Here is a 17395-nt window from a genome sequence, read left to right as displayed (position 1 = left end):
GAAGGGGACACTCTCAAGGGAGAAAGTAGGTCCTCAGAGAGGAGAGGGACAATGTGCCCCTCCTGTGCTCCAGTTTTATTGGGGATCCCAGAGAAGTTTCCAGAGAGTCCTGCCCAGGTCCACCTCTTGACTTTTGACTAGACAGCATGACATCAGACTTTGAGACCTCACTGCCATGACAACTCTTGGTCACTTTGGCCTGTGCTGACCAGTTCTAATTGGATTCTTTTTTTGTTTTTGTTACCAGGGATTGAAACCAGGGGAGCTTAACCATCAAGCCACATCCACAGCCCCCTTTTTTTGTGGGGGGTGGAGGGTACTGGGGATTGAATTCTCAGGGGCACTGAGCCACATCCCCCTATTTTGCATTTTATTTAGAGACAGTCTTAGTGAGTTGCTTAGTGCCTCACTTTTGCTGAGGCTGGCTTTGAACTTGGGGTCCTCCTGCCCCAGCCTCCTGAGCCTCTGTTGTCATCATACCCAGCCCTAATTGGTTCTTTTTTTTTTTTAAAGAGAGAGTGAGAGAGGGGGACAGAGAGAGAGAGAATTTTAATATTTATTTATTTTTTTCTTAGTTCTCGGCGGACACAACATCTTTGTGGGTATGTGGTGCTGAGGATCGAACCCGGGCCGCACGCACGCTAGGCGAGCGCGCTACCGCTTGAGCCACATCCCCAGCCCCCTAATTGGTTCTTAACCACACATTCTTACAGATCTCACAGTTGGGAGAAATTAGACTCATTTCACTGAATTTTAAATCTGGCCTGTGAAAGGGACATAAAAGGTTCCCCCTTCAGGGTGGCTTGGGTTCCTCTTACGGACATTATTTCAGGCCTGTATTTTTCCTACAGTTAACAGTTTGTTGAGGGATGTGACATATCCTGTCCACTCAAGACCATCAGGGCTGCAGGCAAATTGCTTCTTAGAAAAGAAAGCGTGGGGGTCAGCACAGTGCGCCCGTTGTATAGGATTATTCCTGCCACTCCAGCTTGTCTGTCCCCTATCATGCCATACACTTGTTGTCAGCCCCTGTCCCTTAACTTATTAGAAAACATACATGAGGCAGGAATGTAGCTCAGTGGTAGAGAATTGCCTCACATGCACATGGCCCTTGTATTAATTCCCAGGACAAAAAAATGACCTTACCAGTGGGGCATGGTGGCCACACCTGTAACCCAGCAACTCCAAAGCCTGAGCAGGAGGACCCCCAAGTTCAAGGCCAACCTCAGCAAAAAACTTGAAAAGGGGGTGTAGCTCAGCAAAAAACTTGAAAAGGGGGTGTAGCTCAGTGGCCGATCCCAGGGAAAACCTACACCCTGATTTTTCAAAATGAAAAGTGAATCTTAGGTTTAATGGAACAGTTCAGCTCCATTCCTTTGCTTCACCTGGTATGTGCTAATATGCTACCTGGGTCTTACGCTGGCTGGTGGTTCCCTTTCTCTTGCTAAATTAGAGCTCTCAGCATGCTTAGGATGGAGGCCATCTCCCCATTCTTGGTCATTATTTGGGCAGAAGGAGATCACTATACTTCCTGACCACTATGAAGTTTGCCTCTCCCATGAAGAGGCCACTCCTGATTGTTCTTTCCTCCCTTCGAAGCCCATTCTTTATCCTTTCTTTCTAATAACCAAATACAAGCCTCACCTGGACTTGCCCTCAAGTATGCTCAAGAGTGCCAGTCACTGCTGGCCACTGCTTTGCACGGTTTTCTCCTGTCCAGAATTGACAGTTTTATTTCCATTGCCATTGAGACTTCTCTTGGGTGTTTATATTATCTCAATGAATGATGGCATATTCTGAATTCTCGCATGTTCAAGAGTTTCTTACACCTTCATAAGTTGTTTTTTAGGTTGGCTGAACATTTTTAGGGCTTTAATGATCTGTGGCCCTCATTTCAATGAGTGATGGCTTCTTGTCTTTCAGAAGAGGGACCGGGCATCAGACTGAATCTCATGGTTTGTGTGGATGTGTTCATTTCCTGTTGCTGCTGTAATAAGTTGTCACACTTATCATCTGGAGGTCAGAATCTCAAATAGGTCTCCCTGGACTGGAACCAAGTTGCTGGGGGACCCATGTTCTCTTCTGGACACTAGTAAGGGAATCACTTCCTTGCTCTTCCCAGCTTCCAGAGCTTCCAGGCTCCTTAGCTGGAGGCTTTCTTCCGCCCTCAGAGTAAGCAATAGCCAGACCAGTCCTCATGCTGTGTCACTGACTCTGCCATGGCACCCTCTGCCTCCCTCTTCCACCTCGGAGGAGCTCTTAATCACATTGGGTGCATCTGCATAATCCAGAATAATCTAACCTCAACAGATTAAAAATCGTAATTCTGTGTGCAATTTGATCCCCCTTGATCTGTAACATATTTACAAATCCCTGGGCTAATCAAGATGTGAACTTTGGAGAACCACAATCCTGGTAAGAAACTGGGAACTTGGCAAGAATGTCTGCCCTTGGAATTCAGAATATTAAGCATTTAGCTTCATGCCGTCTTTCAGCCTGAGGAAAAATTTTTTCCTAAATGTTTAATCAGTACTGAACTGTTGTGTTTTACTTCTATTTTAAAAATTTAACATTTGAATATATGTGTATATGTATATACACACATTTGTGACTTAGAAACTTGAAGTTGTAAGAAAGATGCGCACTGGAAGTCCTTCCTATGCCTTGCCCCTTCTGGTTTTACCCACAGATCGCTGTCTCCCTGGGCCTGGGCCTTGGGGTGTGAGAGAGACTCTCTGCCTATCTCCTCTCTTCTTATATCTAATCATAATTCCTCAAAATAGCCTCAGTCAGGTTTTATTTTCTGTATAGAAGAAAAATTTAAATGAAGATGTAGAAAAAAGTGTGTTGTCAGACAATGCAGAGCTGGGATAGGAGTGGTCGGGTTGTCATTTGCCCTCAGGTTTGTGTGACTCAGATTCCCCTCTGTCAGAAAGGTGCCTGCAGGGAAGAGCAGGCCCGGGGCTTCCTGCCATCCCACCATCGTGCCATCGTGCCATCCCGCCATCGCAGAAGTGCGGGGAGCCCCGGGCTCGGGCCTGGCTCTGCCGCAACCTGTCCCAACGGCTGGGGAACTTGGGGAGCAGCTCTCGCAGAGAGCCCGGCCGCACCCCAGGCCAGCGCTGCAGCTGGACCCAGCACCCGTCGCGGGCAGCTCCTCCCCGCGGGCAGGAAGAAAAGGGACACCTGGACAGAGCCGAGGCACACACGCCAACACATGTGGACTGTCTTCATCGTCCAGTAGTTTGGGCCGACTTTGAATTCTTCCCGTGGTAATTCCGAGTTTTCCTTGTAAAGGCCACGTCTTTGCTCCCCCCAGACTTCCCCGCCGGGAGGTGCCAGTTCCTGGGGCCGTGCAGTAGTGGTCCGTTGTGACCGGGGAGGTCAGCCCCGAAGACCCCGCCTGGGTGCCACAGACCACCGAGCAGGAGCCCTGTCCCCGTCCTGCGACCTCCGCTGCACGCGGGCGCCCCCGCTGACCCCTGTCCCCAAGCTAAGCGACGCGGGCAGGCATCCTGTCATTGGTGCCCACTCCCTGCGCGTAACACGGTGGGTGTCGGTGTCACCGAGCACGTGGGCGCACTTCCGGCCACCCCCGGCGGGGTCTCCCTGGCGGGGGTCTCAGCCATCGCAGGTGGGAAGCGGACCTGTCAGAGGGGCCTAGTCGCATCTAATGCCCACTCTGCGTTTTAGCCTTGAGGGACCGGGCTTGTTTGGGGACCGGGTCACATCGCTGGGCCACTGCGAGGCTCCGCTGTGGGCAGCGCAGGTGGAGGAAGGGAGGTCAGGCTCCTAGGAGGAGCTCCTGGTCTCAGCAAGTGGGCGCTTCTCAACTCTTTCCTCAAGGGTCCAAACGAAAAAAGGGCGCCCCTTTCCCAGGAGACCTCAAACTGCACCACTTACCAGTGTGTCTGTCACCTTGGGCGAATGTCCCCAAATCAAAACTGCCAAAGAAAAGATCATCGTTTAGCCTTTGCTTCTGTGCCAGCAGGACAGACCGCCTCCTACCAAGCCGATTTGCAATACAGAACTCCCCTCCATCTGGATCCCAGCTACGGGGGAGACTGAGGCAGGAGGATGACAATTGGAGGCCAGACTTGACAACTTAGTGAGACCCTGTCTAAGAATGAGAAATACAAGTGAAAAGGCTGGGCCTGCAGCTCAGTGGTAGGGCGCCCCTGGGCTGTACCTCCTGGGGAGTACCAGGAGAAGAGGGGGTAAAGACTTGGAGGGCCTCTGATTTTGCCAGGGAGCAAGTAACTACTACTTAATGATTTGCAGCCTAAAATTGCTGCCCAGACTAGGTCCCAAATCTTGTTTTTAATTACCGGACTTTCCCCCATACTTCCTACAGTGCAGTATTTGAAAGAAGGCAGAGACTTTGTGACAGGTGACTATCACCAACGGTAAGAGACAGGTACTCCTACACTGAGCACTGTGATTTTTTTCCCTTAAATTTGTTTTATGCACATGTTAAAGCCTTTCTAAAATCTCCATGGCCAATTTACAGAAGAATGATACTCACTAACATACCAACCCAGCTAAGAGGGAGCACTGCAGAGGCTGAGAACCCAGTGGCCTTCAGACACCACTTCTTCTTTATCATCATGGCCTCAAGTACACTTTATGGCTTTAGGTTACGTTCCTTGGCTCTGCATTTTGTTTGGCCACTTATGTATTATTAATCCTAAATGAAATGTCGGTTGTGTCCTGATTTTGAACTGAAAGGGCCTCACGCTGCCATCTTCTCAGCAGAGCACCTCCACATCATCTCCGTTCCTGGTTGATGAACCAGGGGTTGGTTCAAACCTTTTGCCCTTTTAAAACATCGGCCAAATCTTCTCCATGACCTGGGCACATCAGTGAATTGGCCCGAGCCAGGGTCCAGCAGTGGACATCTGGATCGGGCAGCCTCACTGCAGGCCAGCTCGAGTTGCTGTTGTGTAACAGGGGCCCTCTTCATGCCTGGAATATAGCCCTTTCCACTGCAGTTTATTTATTTCCCTTGCTCTTCTCCCTGGTCCCCTCCCTGACTACAGCAAAAGCAAGACCACCCTTCTTGTCATTATAGGCCGAGCTGTCCTTCACTCACAGACCACAGGAATGAAGGAGTCCAGGCCGGAGGCTGGCACCCAAAGCTCTAAGAAATGGCTCTCTGCTCAATCAGCGTTGGTGGTGTTCATTGTGTGGAACACAAACCCGAGCCCAACTCCTGCAGGTAACAGCATGCTGTTGTGCTAGACTGAAAGGACTTCCTGCCAAGCTCATATTAGGGCATGGGTGACGAGAAAACTGGGACCCTCAACATGGGACCCACTCAGGGAGCCACTGGTTCCAGTGACTCAGAAGTTGGAGCTGGACCACTTATGGTCCACAACTCCCTGCTCCAGAGAGAGATTTACGTCCCACCATGAGACCCCACAGGAATGGAGGAACTGGAGTCAGAGTTCAGGCAGAAAATAAAAGACAGTGTCCCTGCCTAGGGCTCCGCGCTGTGGGACCCTGGAGCAGGCTGCACAACAGGGCAACCATGCAGGACTCTCCCTTGCTTTATGTCAGGGCTCTATTCCAGGGCTGCTGACAAGCACGGGGTCCTGATACCAGATAAGGGCAGTCAGTGGTCAGGCAGTTAGGGCACTGGACCCATGCAGGCCTATTCCAGTGTAAAGACCACCTGTGTGTGGGGGTGGGAATGGAAGGCAGGGGTGCCCACAGAGGAGGGTTGCAGGAAGGATTAAAACTCAGGCTAAAAGACATTGCCCACATTCTTGACACTTCTTCCAAACCTGTGTAACACAGATTTTGATAAATGTGCATACTCAAAACCTGTGTGATCCTCCAGGCTACCACACCAAACAGGTTTTCCCGAGATCCGTTCGCCTCCCACATAGTAGTTCTCTCTTCTCACTTAAGTCCTACTCTGTTTACTCTTGCCTTCCATTACTGTCGGTGGATTTTATTCTTCAGGTTTGCAAGACAAGAACCCACAAGGAAACTGGTGAGGCCTGCAGCTTGGACAAACCCCGTCTGCCAGCAGGATCAGGGACTCTAGTTCCATCTCAAAACTAGGTTTCACTGGTGTCACTATTATCCCTGTTAGTAGGGCAGCACACTGATGGCAGATCTAACGGGAGTCTGAGAATCCAGCCCAAACTGGAAGGACCTCTCTTGGTCTCCTGTAGATAGATGTGGGTAGACTTGGGCAGCAGGAGTAGACCAAAGGAAAATAGGAAACAACCTAATGCCACCCTAGTATGGTTAGGGAGCAATTGCCCAAGGACAAGAGGCTTCAGCTGCCATTACCTCTTGATAAGGAAGACAAAAGGGGAGACCTCAGAAATGCAGAATGGATTCCTGGTCCAAAAAGAGACTGAGACAAGTGTCCCCTGTTAGAAGATGCAATGATAAGCGAGCCACGGCCTCTCGGAGGAGTCGGAGCCTTTGGGTGTGGGATGACTAGATAAAGGTCAAGTCCAGGGCCTGAGCCTTGTGCCTGGACTAGAGGCCATATACAGAATTGGTAATGATTGTCTTCAAGGAATACGTAACGTGACCGCGTTGGTGGACACGGGAGCTAAGTGAGCGTGGATATAAGGCAATGCTGACAAATCCTTGGGCAGGTTAATGGGTGTTGACGTAGGGTTAGGGGAGGACAGTGAGAGTCCAGGTGATAAGGTGGACTGTGGCGTGACGCCTGCCACCACCCCGATGCAGTGTTCATGGCCTCCGTTCCTGGAAATATAATAGATGTGGAGATCTTGTGGGGTCAATGGTTACAGAGTATCACAGGGGAGTTGAAAAGTTGTGGAGACAACTCTGCCTCTTATTGAAGAGCATTTTTCAAAAGGTGTTTCTTTTCAAATAAATGGCACTGCACCAAACTGCCCACAGTCCACAGGTATGGACGAGTCAAGGCTGCTTCTGGCAGAGGGAACTCGGTGCAGGCAAGTTAAAGGTCAGAGCAGGAGGTGCCGGCTGGGTGGTGGCACCTCACACTCAGTCTGCACGGGCGCTGAGGCGAGTGCTGCTGTGGCTCCTAAGTGACAACCTCAAGACTGGGTGCCAATAATATTTTTTTCTGTATCTCCAAATTCTGTCTCAACTCCATGTGCAGGAAGGTAAGTTGTAAGCGGGCAAGGAATTGTTGCTTTTCTTATTTGCTTCAACTTCCAACACAACCAAACGGAACGAATCCACGGCCTTCAGAACCACAATGGTTCCACCCTGGCGAGGTGCAGGCGCTGTTCAATCCCAGCAGTCTGGTTCTGAGATGCCAACTTATTCATCCGCCCGCAAGTGTGCAACTGTGAGTGTCTGTGAAGAGTAGGGCAGGAGAAGTCCTGGAATGTGAGTGAGAGGTCTGTGGGAGCTCGAGTGTGCGGGGCAGTGTGCAGGGTGCTGGACAGGATGGGACGGGACTGTGCACTGACAGAGGAGAGGTGAGGAAACTGGTGTGTGCTTTGTGTGTGTGAGGAAGTAATGGGAGCATGGAACACCAGGCCGTGTGCATTCATGAGAGACTGGAATGTGTGAGAAACTGATGTGTCCCTGAAAGAAACCGTAGGCTGAGAGCCCATCATGATTGTGAGAGTGGGGAAGGAAGACTGGTGTGAGACCCAGAAAGGTAAGAAAGAGACTGTGTGGGCCATGTGTCACTTGAGGCTGCACAACGTAACCCCTGAAGTAGCCGAGAATGTGCCTGTGAAGGTGCTGGGTGGCTGTGGTTGTTTGAGGGAATGACCCTGGGTGTGTGGGCAGGCATCTGAGAGCCTCCATGTGGCTCACCAGTTGTGTCTCTGTGGGTGTGTGTGCAGACACCTGAGAGCCTAGGTGTGGGGTGACCAGGTGTGGTTCTGTGGGTGTGTGTGAAGACGACTGAGATCCTCTGTGTGGGGTGGCCAGGTGTGGTTCTGTGGGTATGTGAAGACGACTGAGATCCTCTGTGTGGGGTGGCCAGGTGTGGTTCTGTGGGTGTGTGTGAAGACACCTGAGAGTCTCTGTGTGGGGTGGCCAGGTGTGGTTCTGTGGGTGTGTGTGAAGACGACTGAGAGCCTCTGTGTGGGGTGGCCAGGTGTGGTTCTGTGGGTGTGTGTGAAGACGACTGATAGCCTCTGTGTGGGGTGGCCAGGTGTGGTTCTGTGGGTGTGTGTGAAGACACCTGAGATCCTCTGTGTGGGGTGGCGAGGTGTGGTTCTGTGGGTGTGTGTGAAGACGACTGAGAGCCTCTGTGTGGGGTGGCCAGGTGTGGTTCTGTGGGTGTGTGTGAAGACACCTGAGATCCTCTGTGTGGGGTGGCCAGGTGTGGTTCTGTGGGTGTGTGTGAAGACGACTGAGAGCCTCTGTGTGGGGTGGCCAGGTGTGGTTCTGTGGGTGTGTGTGAAGACACCTGAGATCCTCTGTGTGGGGTGGCCAGGTGTGGTTCTGTGGGTGTGTGTGAAGACACCTGAGATCCTCTGTGTGGGGTGGCCAGGTGTGGTTCTGTGGGTGTGTGTGAATACGACTGAGAGCCTCTGTGTGGGGTGGCCAGGTGTGGTTCTGTGGGTGTGTGTGAAGACACCTGAGATCCTCTGTGTGGGGTGGCCAGGTGTGGTTCTGTGGGTGTGTGTGAAGACGACTGAGAGCCTCTGTGTGGGGTGGCCAGGTGTGGTTCTGTGGGTGTGTGTGAAGACACCTGAGATCCTCTGTATGAGGTGGCCAAGTGTGTTTCTGTGGGTGTGTGTGAAGACACCTGAGATCCTCTGTGTGGGGTGGCCAGGTGTGGTTCTGTGGGTGTTTGTGAAGACGACCGAGAGCCTCTGTGTGGGGTGGCCAGGTTGGTTCTGTGGGTGTGTGTGCAGACGACTGAGAGCCTCTGTGTGGAGTGACCAGGTGTGGATCTCTGGGTGTGTGTGAAGACACCTGAGAGCCTCTGTGTGGGGTGGCCAGGTGTGGTTCTCTGGGTGTGTGTGAAGACACTTGAGAGCCTCTGTGTGGGGTGGCCAGGTGTGGTTCTGTGGGTGTGTGTGAAGATACCTGAAAGCCTCTTGAGGGGTGGCCAGGTGTGGTTCTGTGGGTGTGTGTGAAGATGACTGAGAGCCTCTGTGTGGGTTGGCCCGGTGTGTATCTGTGGGTGTGTGTGTGAAGACACCTGAGAGTCTCTGTGTGGGGTGGCCCGGTGTGTATCTGTGGGTGTGTGTGAGGACGACTGAGATCCTCTGCGTGTGGTGTCCAGGTGTCGTTCTGTGGGTGTGTGTGAAGACGACTGAGAGCCTCTGTGTGGGGTGGCCAGGTGTGGTTCTGTGGGTGTGTGTGAATACACCTGAGAGCCTCTGTGTGGGGTGGCCAGGTGTGGTTCTGTGGGTGTGTGTGAAGACACCTAAGAGCCTCTGTGTATGGTGTCCAGGTGTGGTTCTGTGGGTGTGTGTGAAGAGGACTGAGAGCCTCTGTGTGGGGTGGGCAGGTGTGGTTCTGTGGGTGTGTGTGAATACACCTGAGAGCCTCTGTGTGGGGTGGCCAGGTGTGGTTCTGTGGGTGTGTGTGAATACACCTGAGAGCCTCTGTGTGGGGTGGCCAGGTGTGGTTCTGTGGGTGTGAAGACACCTAAGAGCCTCTGTGTATGGTGTCCAGGTGTGGTTCTGTGGGTGTGTGTGAAGAGGACTGAGAGCCTCTGTGTGGGGTGGGCAGGTGTGGTTCTATGGGTGTGTGAAGACGACTGAGAGCCTCTGTGTGGGGTGGCCAGGTGTGGTTTTGTGGGTGTGTGAAGACGACTAAGAGCCTCTGTGTGGGGTGGCCAGGTGTGGTTCTGTGGGTGTTGAGTACGACTGACAGCCTCTCTGTGGGGTGGCCAGGTGTGGTTCTGTGGGTGTGTGTGAAGACACCTGAGAGCCTCTGTGTGGGGAGGCCAGGTGTGGTTCTGTGTGTGTGTGTGAAGGCACCTGACAGCCTCTGTTTGGGGGTGGCCAGGTGTGGTTCTGTGGGTGTGTGTGAAGACACCTGAGAGTCTCTGTGTTGGGTGGCCAGTTGTGGTTCTGTGGGTGTGTGTGAGGACGACTGAGATCCTCTGTGTGTGGTGTCCAGGTGTGGTTCTGTGGGTGTGTGTGAGGATAACTGATTGTCTCTGTGTGGGGTGTCCAGGTGTGGTTCTGTGGGTGTGTGTGAAGACACATAAGAGCCTCTGTGTGGGCAGCCCAGGTTTGGTTCTGTGGATGTGTGAGATGAAGTCTGAGAGCATCTGTGTGGGGTGCCCAGGTGTGGTTCTGTGGGTGTGAGAAGACGACTGAGAGCCTCTGTGTGGGGTGGCCAGGTGTGGTTCTGTGGTTGTGTGTGAAGACGTCTAAGAGCCTCTGTGTGGGGTGGTCAGGTGTGTTTCTGTGGGTGTGTGTGAAGACGAGTGAGAGCATCAGTTTGGGGTGGCCAGGTGTGGTTCTGTGGGTGTGTGTGAAGAAACCTGAGAGCCTCTGTGTGGGGTGGCCAGGTGTGGGTCTGTGGTTGTGTGTGAAGACGTCTGAGAGCCTTTGTGTGGCGTGGCCAGGTGTGGTTCTGTGGATGTGTGTGAAGACGACTGAGAGCATCTGTGTGGGGTGGCCAGGTGAGGTTCTGTGGGTGTGTGTGAAGACGTCTGAGAGCCTCTGTGTGGACTGGCCAGGTGTGGTTCTGTGTGTGTGTGTGAACTCGACTGAGATCCTCTCTGTGGGGTGAGCAGGTGTGGTTCTGTGTATGTGTGAGGACTACTGAGAGACTCTGTGTGGGGTTGCCAGGTGTGGTTATGTGGGTGTGTGAATACTACTGAGAGCCTTTGTGTGGGGTGTCCAGGTGTGGTTCTGTGTATGTGTGAGGACTACTGAGAGCCTCTGCCTGAGGTGGCCAAGTGTGTTTCTGTGGGTGTGTGAATACTACTGAGAGCCTTTGTGTGGGGTGTCCAGGTGTGGTTCTGTGGGTGTGTGTGAAGACACCTGAGAGCCTCTGTGTGGGGTGGCCAGGTCTGGTTCTGTGTGTGTGTGAAGACACCTGAGAGCCTCTGTATGAGGTGGCCAAGTGTGTTTCTGTGGGTGTGTGTGAAGACGACTGAGAGCCTCTGTGTGGGGTGGCCAGGTGTGGTTCTGTGGGTGTGTGTGAAGACGACTGAGAGCCTTTGTGTGGGGTGTCCAGGTGTGGTTCTGTGGGTGTGTGTGAAGATGACTGAGAGCCCCTTGTGGAGTCACCAGGTGTGGTTCTATGGGTGTGTGTGAAGACACTTGAGAGCCTCTGTATGAGGTGGCCAAGTGTGTTTCTGTGGGTGTGTGTGAAGACGACTGAGAGCCTCTGTGTGGGGTGGCCAGGTGTGGTTCTGTGGGTGTGTGTGAAGACGACTGAGAGCCTCTGTGTGGGGTGGTCAGGTGTGGTTCTGTGGGTGTGTGTGAAGACGACTGAGAGCCTCTGTGTGGGGTGGCCAGGTGTGTCTCTGTGGGTGTGGGTGAAGACGACTGAGAGCATCTGTGTGGGGTCGGCAGGTGTCGTTCTGTGGGTGTGTGAAGAAACCTGAGAGCCTCTGTGTGGGGTGGCCAGGTGTGGTTCTGTGGGTGTGTGTGAAGACGACTGAGATCCTCTGTGTGGGGTGGCCAGGTGTGGTTCTGTGGGTTTGTTTGAGGACGTCTGAGAGCCTCTGTGTGGGGTGCCCAGGTGTGGTTCTGTGGGTGTGTGTGAAGACGACTGAGAGCCTCTGTGTATGGTGGCCGGGTGTGGTTCTGTGGGTGTGTGTGAAGACACCTGAGAGCCTCTGTGTCGGGTGGCCGGGTGTGGTTTTGTGGGTGTGTCTGAAGAGGACTGAGAGCCTCTGTGTGGGGTGGCCAGGTGTGGTTCTATGGGTGTGTGTGAAGACACCTGAGAGCCTCTGTGTGGGGAGTCCAGGTATGTTTCTGTGGGTGTGTGTGAAGACACCTGAGAGCCTCTGTGTGGGGTGGCCTGGTGTGGTTCTGTGGGTGTGTGTGAAGACGACTGAGAACCTCTGTGTGGTTTGGCCAGTTGTGGTTATGTGGGTGTGTGAAGTCGACTGAGAGCCTCTGTATGGGGTGGCCAGGTGTGGTTCTGTGGGTGTGTGTGAAGACACCTGAGAGCCTCTGTGTGGTGTGTCCAGGTGTGGTTCTGTGGGTGTGTGTGAAGATGACTGAGAGCATCTGTGTGGGGAGGGCAGGTGTCGTTCTGTGGGTGTGTGTGAAGACACCTGAGAGCCTCCGTGTGGGGTGGCCAGGTGTGATTCTATGGGTGTGTGTGAAGACACCTGAGAGCCTCTGTGTGGGGTGGCCAGGTGTGGTTCGGTGGGTGTGTGTGAAGACGACTGAGAGCCTCTGTGTGGGGTGGCCAGGTGTGGTTCTGTGGGTGTGTGTGAAGACACCTGAGAGCCTCTGTGTGGGGAGGCCAGGTGTGTCTCTGGGGGTGTGTGTGAAGACAAGTGAGAGCATCTGTGTGGAGTGGCCAGGTGTGGTCTGTGTGTGTATGTGGAGACGACTGAGAGCCTCTGTGTGAGGTGAGCAGGTGTGGTTCTTTGGGTGTGTGTGAACTCGACTGAGATCATCTGTGTGGGGTGAGCAGGTGTGGATCTGTGTATGTGTGAGGACTACTGAGAGCCTTTGTGTGGGGTGGCCAGGTGTAATTTTGTGGGTGTGTGTGAAGACACCTGAGAGCCTCTATGTGGAGTGACCAGGTGTGGTTCTGAGAGTGTGTGTGAAGACACCTGAGAGCCTCTGTGTTGGGTGGCCAGGTGTGTTTCTGTGGGTGTGTGTGAAGACCACTGAGAGCCTCTGTGTGGGGTAGCCATGTGGGGTTCTGTGAGTGTGTTTGAGGACGTCTGAGAGCCTCTGTGTGTGGTGACCAGGTGTGGTTCTGTGGGTGTGTGTGAATTGACTGAGACCTTCTGTGTGCGTGGCCAGGTGTGGTTCTGTGGGTGTGTGGAAGATACCTGAGAGCCTCTGTGTGGGGTGGCCAGGTGTGGTTCTGTGGGTGTGTGTGAAGACGACTGCGAACCTCTGTGTGGGGTGTGCAGGTGTGGTTCTGTGGGTGTGTGTTAAGTCACCTGAGAGCCTCTGTTTGGGGTGGCCAGGTGTGGTTCGGTGGGTGTGTGTGAAGGCACCTTAGAGCCTGAGTGTTGGGTGGGCAGGTGTGGTTCTGTGGGTGTGTGTGAAGACCCCTGAGAGCCTCTGTGTGGGGTGGGCAGGTTTGGTTCTCTGGGTGTGTGTGAAGACGACTGAGAGCCTCTGTGTGGGGTGTCCAGGTGTGGTTCTGTGGGTGTGTGGGAAGACTCCTGAGAGCCTCTGTGTGGGGTGGCCAGGTGTGGTTCTGTGGGTGTGTGTGAATACGACTGAGAGCCTCTGTGTGGGGTGGCCAGGTGTGGTTCTGTGGGTGTGTGTGAAGACGACTGAGAGCATCTGTGTGTGGTGCCCAGGTGTAATTTTGTGGGTGTGTGTGAAGACACTTAGAGCCTCTGTGTGAAGTGGCCAATTATGTTTCTGTGGGTGTGTGTGAAGACACCTGAGAGTCTCTGTGTGGGGTGGCCAGGTTGGTTCTGTGGGTGTGTGAAGACGACTGAGAGACACTGTGTGGGGTGGCCTGCTGAGGGCCATTACCAAGTAGGTATTGACGCATCGTAATCCTTGCCAGTGTACCCCATGTTAAATGGACTTGCCTTGGAAATTTGCTGCGACCTTGCTTGTGTGTTTGAGAAAGATGACCCTGCTCAAGGTGATCGAGGGTGGATCCAGGTTTGAGGAAGTATCCTGCAGGTTTGAGGAAGTATCCCGGTCCTTGGGCTTAGGGTGTTCCCGGTTTAAGGCGTTTCCCGGTTTAAGAATATGGGTTTTAGGGAAGTTGAGGTTGAAGATTATTGCTGCTGGGATTAGGGTGTTCCTGTTGCTTGTTCCCGTTGAGTTCTCGTGAGATTCAAATGGGATTTTGGAAAAAGCCTCGTGGAGTAGGTGAAGTGTACGGCAGAACGAGACTGCCCCTGAACGTGTGTGGAGGCTGGTGTGAGATCCGAAAAAAGAATTGCTGTTTGAACCTACAGAGCTGTGTGGTGGCCCGTGATTCTGTGCCAAGCCGAGTCATTGGCACTTGGCTTCGGCATTTGGTGGCCCGTACGGGGAACATCTGAAATTTGGAGGTGAGTAAATTGCTCGCCCCTGAGGGAAGGCGAGAGAATGGGTGACCATTTCAAAAAACAATGTGTTCTTGTTGTGATTTATTTTGTTTTTATTTCAAGTTGCCTGTTCCTAGAACTTTCTCAGGCAAACTGGGGAAAATGGTTGACTCAAGGTTTGAATTTGTTCGCCTCTGAGGAAGACAAATTGTTAGAGAAAGGAGGCACCCCAGTAAGACCAAGAACAGCTAGGGCATATGTTGATACAATACAAAAATGTAGCCCATGGCTTTTTAAAGACGAGTTATTAAGTATATCAATGGGACCATCATGGTATCCTGTAGAAGGATTTTTCTTCAACAAGAAAGAGATGGCTAGTTCTGTTTATTACGCTTGTCTAAGATCTTGGTTTTTACAGACATCTGATTAATTACCAAGCTAAAGTGTTAAAATATCAACCACTAAATATAAAATCAAGTACTCTTTACTTATTAAGTTCCATAAGGTAATATATTTAAACATTATGTGTGTTTGCATAAATTGGTAAATGGAAAAAGGTTTAATATTGCTTTGGTCTGTGTCTTTGCTGAAACAAGGTTACTGAGTGTTAAGATTCTATCATGTGTAATTTATATACAAATAGTATAAGAAGTTTCAGTTGGGTTTCAATTACAGCATAATAGTACCTTAAAAAACATGAAAGTATTTCATCTTATTAAAGTGGAGTAATTTTATAAGGGTTGTTTCAGAATGTGAATTTATAAAAAGGGTTAATAGCTAGAAAAGAGATATAAAAATATTTAAGATGTGGAAATATATTTTAATATAAAAGGTTAAAGGAAAAAGAAATGTTTCTAGATGAGATAATTTTTGTGTGGTAAAGTAAAAAGTTGTCAAATGCCATTTAAAAAGATTTTGAGGAAACTAGACTTACTTTAAAAGCTTAAGAAAGGAAGAAAGAAGAAAAAGATATTTGTACATGGCAGATTGAGACAAAGCTTCTCAATGGAGTAAAAAAGAGCCTTTGGTTGAAGGGCAGCCATGTAAACTAATATTAAGCGATTTAAACAGAATCTAAGCCTCGTTTTAAAGAGTAAAGCTGTAGGTAGTGAAAAAGTACATTTAAAAGTACAGTATACATGATAAATGAAAGGCTTTAAAAGGTTAAATTGAAGGTGGTCGAGATACCTTCTTGGCGGAAAAAAAGATTGCTTTGCTCATCAAACTATTAAAACGTACTTATTAAAGCAAAAAGAGGGAATTGGAAAGGGGTATATATCCCCCAAAGATAAACTTAAAATAACCCTTTTTACTCTAAACTTTCTAAATTTGGATTCATCAGGACTTAGTGCTGCGGAAAGACATATGTATCCGAAAAATGTACATAAGCCTAAGGTACTTTGGAAAGATATTCTAACAGGACAATGGAAAGGTCCCGACCCAGTTATTGTCTGGAGTCGGGGTTCCGTTTGTGTGTTCCCACAGGGAGAACAGCAGCCGATTTGGATTCCAGAGAGGTTAACCAAAACAATTTCTACAGAAAAAGAAGATGATTTGACTGAAATCCATAACAGCTGATATCCAGAGCTCCAGCTTGGCTATTCTTACATCTGCGACAGTGATTAACCACGGTGCTTTTTTTCAATATCTATTTTATTATTGCATTTTTCCCACATCATAAAGTTCTATTTTATTTTTTGAGCTCATACAAACCTAGGTTAATGTTTTTCTGATCAGTTTTGTTTTTTGACTGTGTTTTATTTTTTGACTGTGGAGTTTTTAAACATTGCAATGGAGATTTCACTTAGGTATAGCTACAAGGCCTTTACTTATTATTGTCTTATGTGTTGTATGTTATGTGTGTACTGTTTTGTGTTGCATGTCAGTATGTGTGTATGTCCATATTTTTATTTGAGGAGCGCTCATGAAAAAATGGATCCGAATTTTTTTTTTTTATTCACGTGATTTAAGTGGTTTAATCTAAATTAGGTAAACAGCTGTTAATGATTGTTTTCAAAGGTGGTTAACAGATCTGTTTGCTTGCTATTGTTTTTATAAGTGATTAACAGATCTGTTTGTTTACTTTCACTTTTCCTTTTCATTATATTTAATAATTCTGTTCAGGATAATGTCTCTTTAACATCATTGCCAGAATTCCCATCTCCATCCCAGTGCAGTGCCTGTGAAGACTAAGAAAACCAAACTACAGCTTCTATGATCACAGTAAACTGTATAAACTGATGCATCAATGAATATAACTCAACAAGTAATGCTCAATCAAGGACTTGATTTACTTTGGGAGGAAATGGACATATTGATAGACTCTTCCACTTTGAACTGCCTGCAGAACTTGCCTGGACTATATATCAGTTGCATGCATTGTGAACTATCGTCTGGTGCAGCGAATTGTGGTACTGCTGGCATATTTTTGCTGATGGTGTCACCAGTGATGCAATTTCCTTGCCAGCGCACCCCATGTTAATTGTGGTAACACTGGCATCTTTGCTGATGGTGTCACCAGTGACGCAATTTTTCCAAAGGAGCCGTCAATTGGCTTGGTGTCTTGGCATTTCTGTGTCTTCCTCCCTTCTACTAGTGATGGTCTAAAATTTGGGGGCCAACAGAGGTGAGGCAAGAACCTCACCCCCCCACTGGTGCTTAGGCCTATCCACAAGCATGGCTGAATGCTGGACCGGTAGTCAGTGACGGGTTGATCTGGTTGCAGTGGATTCAACCTAAGACAGGAAGTTGACGCCCAAAGGTCAGCTCTCCCATGACGGGTAAGAACCACATGTTGAATTGGACAACCTACCAGGCACGGTCCTAAGCCACTTTGCTTGTTGTTTAATTAATCAGAAGGGGGGAGATGCTGAGGGCCATTACCAAGTAGGTATTGACGCATCGTAATCCTTGCCAGTGTACCCCATGTTAAATGGACTTGCCTTGGAAATTTGCTGCGACCTTGCTTGTGTGTTTGAGAAAGATGACCCTGCTCAAGGTGATCGAGGGTGGATCCAGGTTTGAGGAAGTATCCTGCAGGTTTGAGGAAGTATCCCGGTCCTTGGGCTTAGGGTGTTCCCGGTTTAAGGCGTTTCCCGGTTTAAGAATATGGGTTTTAGGGAAGTTGAGGTTGAAGATTATTGCTGCTGGGATTAGGGTGTTCCTGTTGCTTGTTCCCGTTGAGTTCTCGTGAGATTCAAATGGGATTTTGGAAAAAGCCTCGTGGAGTAGGTGAAGTGTACGGCAGAACGAGACTGCCCCTGAACGTGTGTGGAGGCTGGTGTGAGATCCGAAAAAAGAATTGCTGTT

Source organism: Urocitellus parryii, chromosome 15 (genome assembly GCF_045843805.1).
Source record: "Urocitellus parryii isolate mUroPar1 chromosome 15, mUroPar1.hap1, whole genome shotgun sequence".
NCBI lineage: Eukaryota > Metazoa > Chordata > Mammalia > Rodentia > Sciuridae > Urocitellus > Urocitellus parryii.
This window is presented reverse-complemented; position numbering follows the sequence as displayed.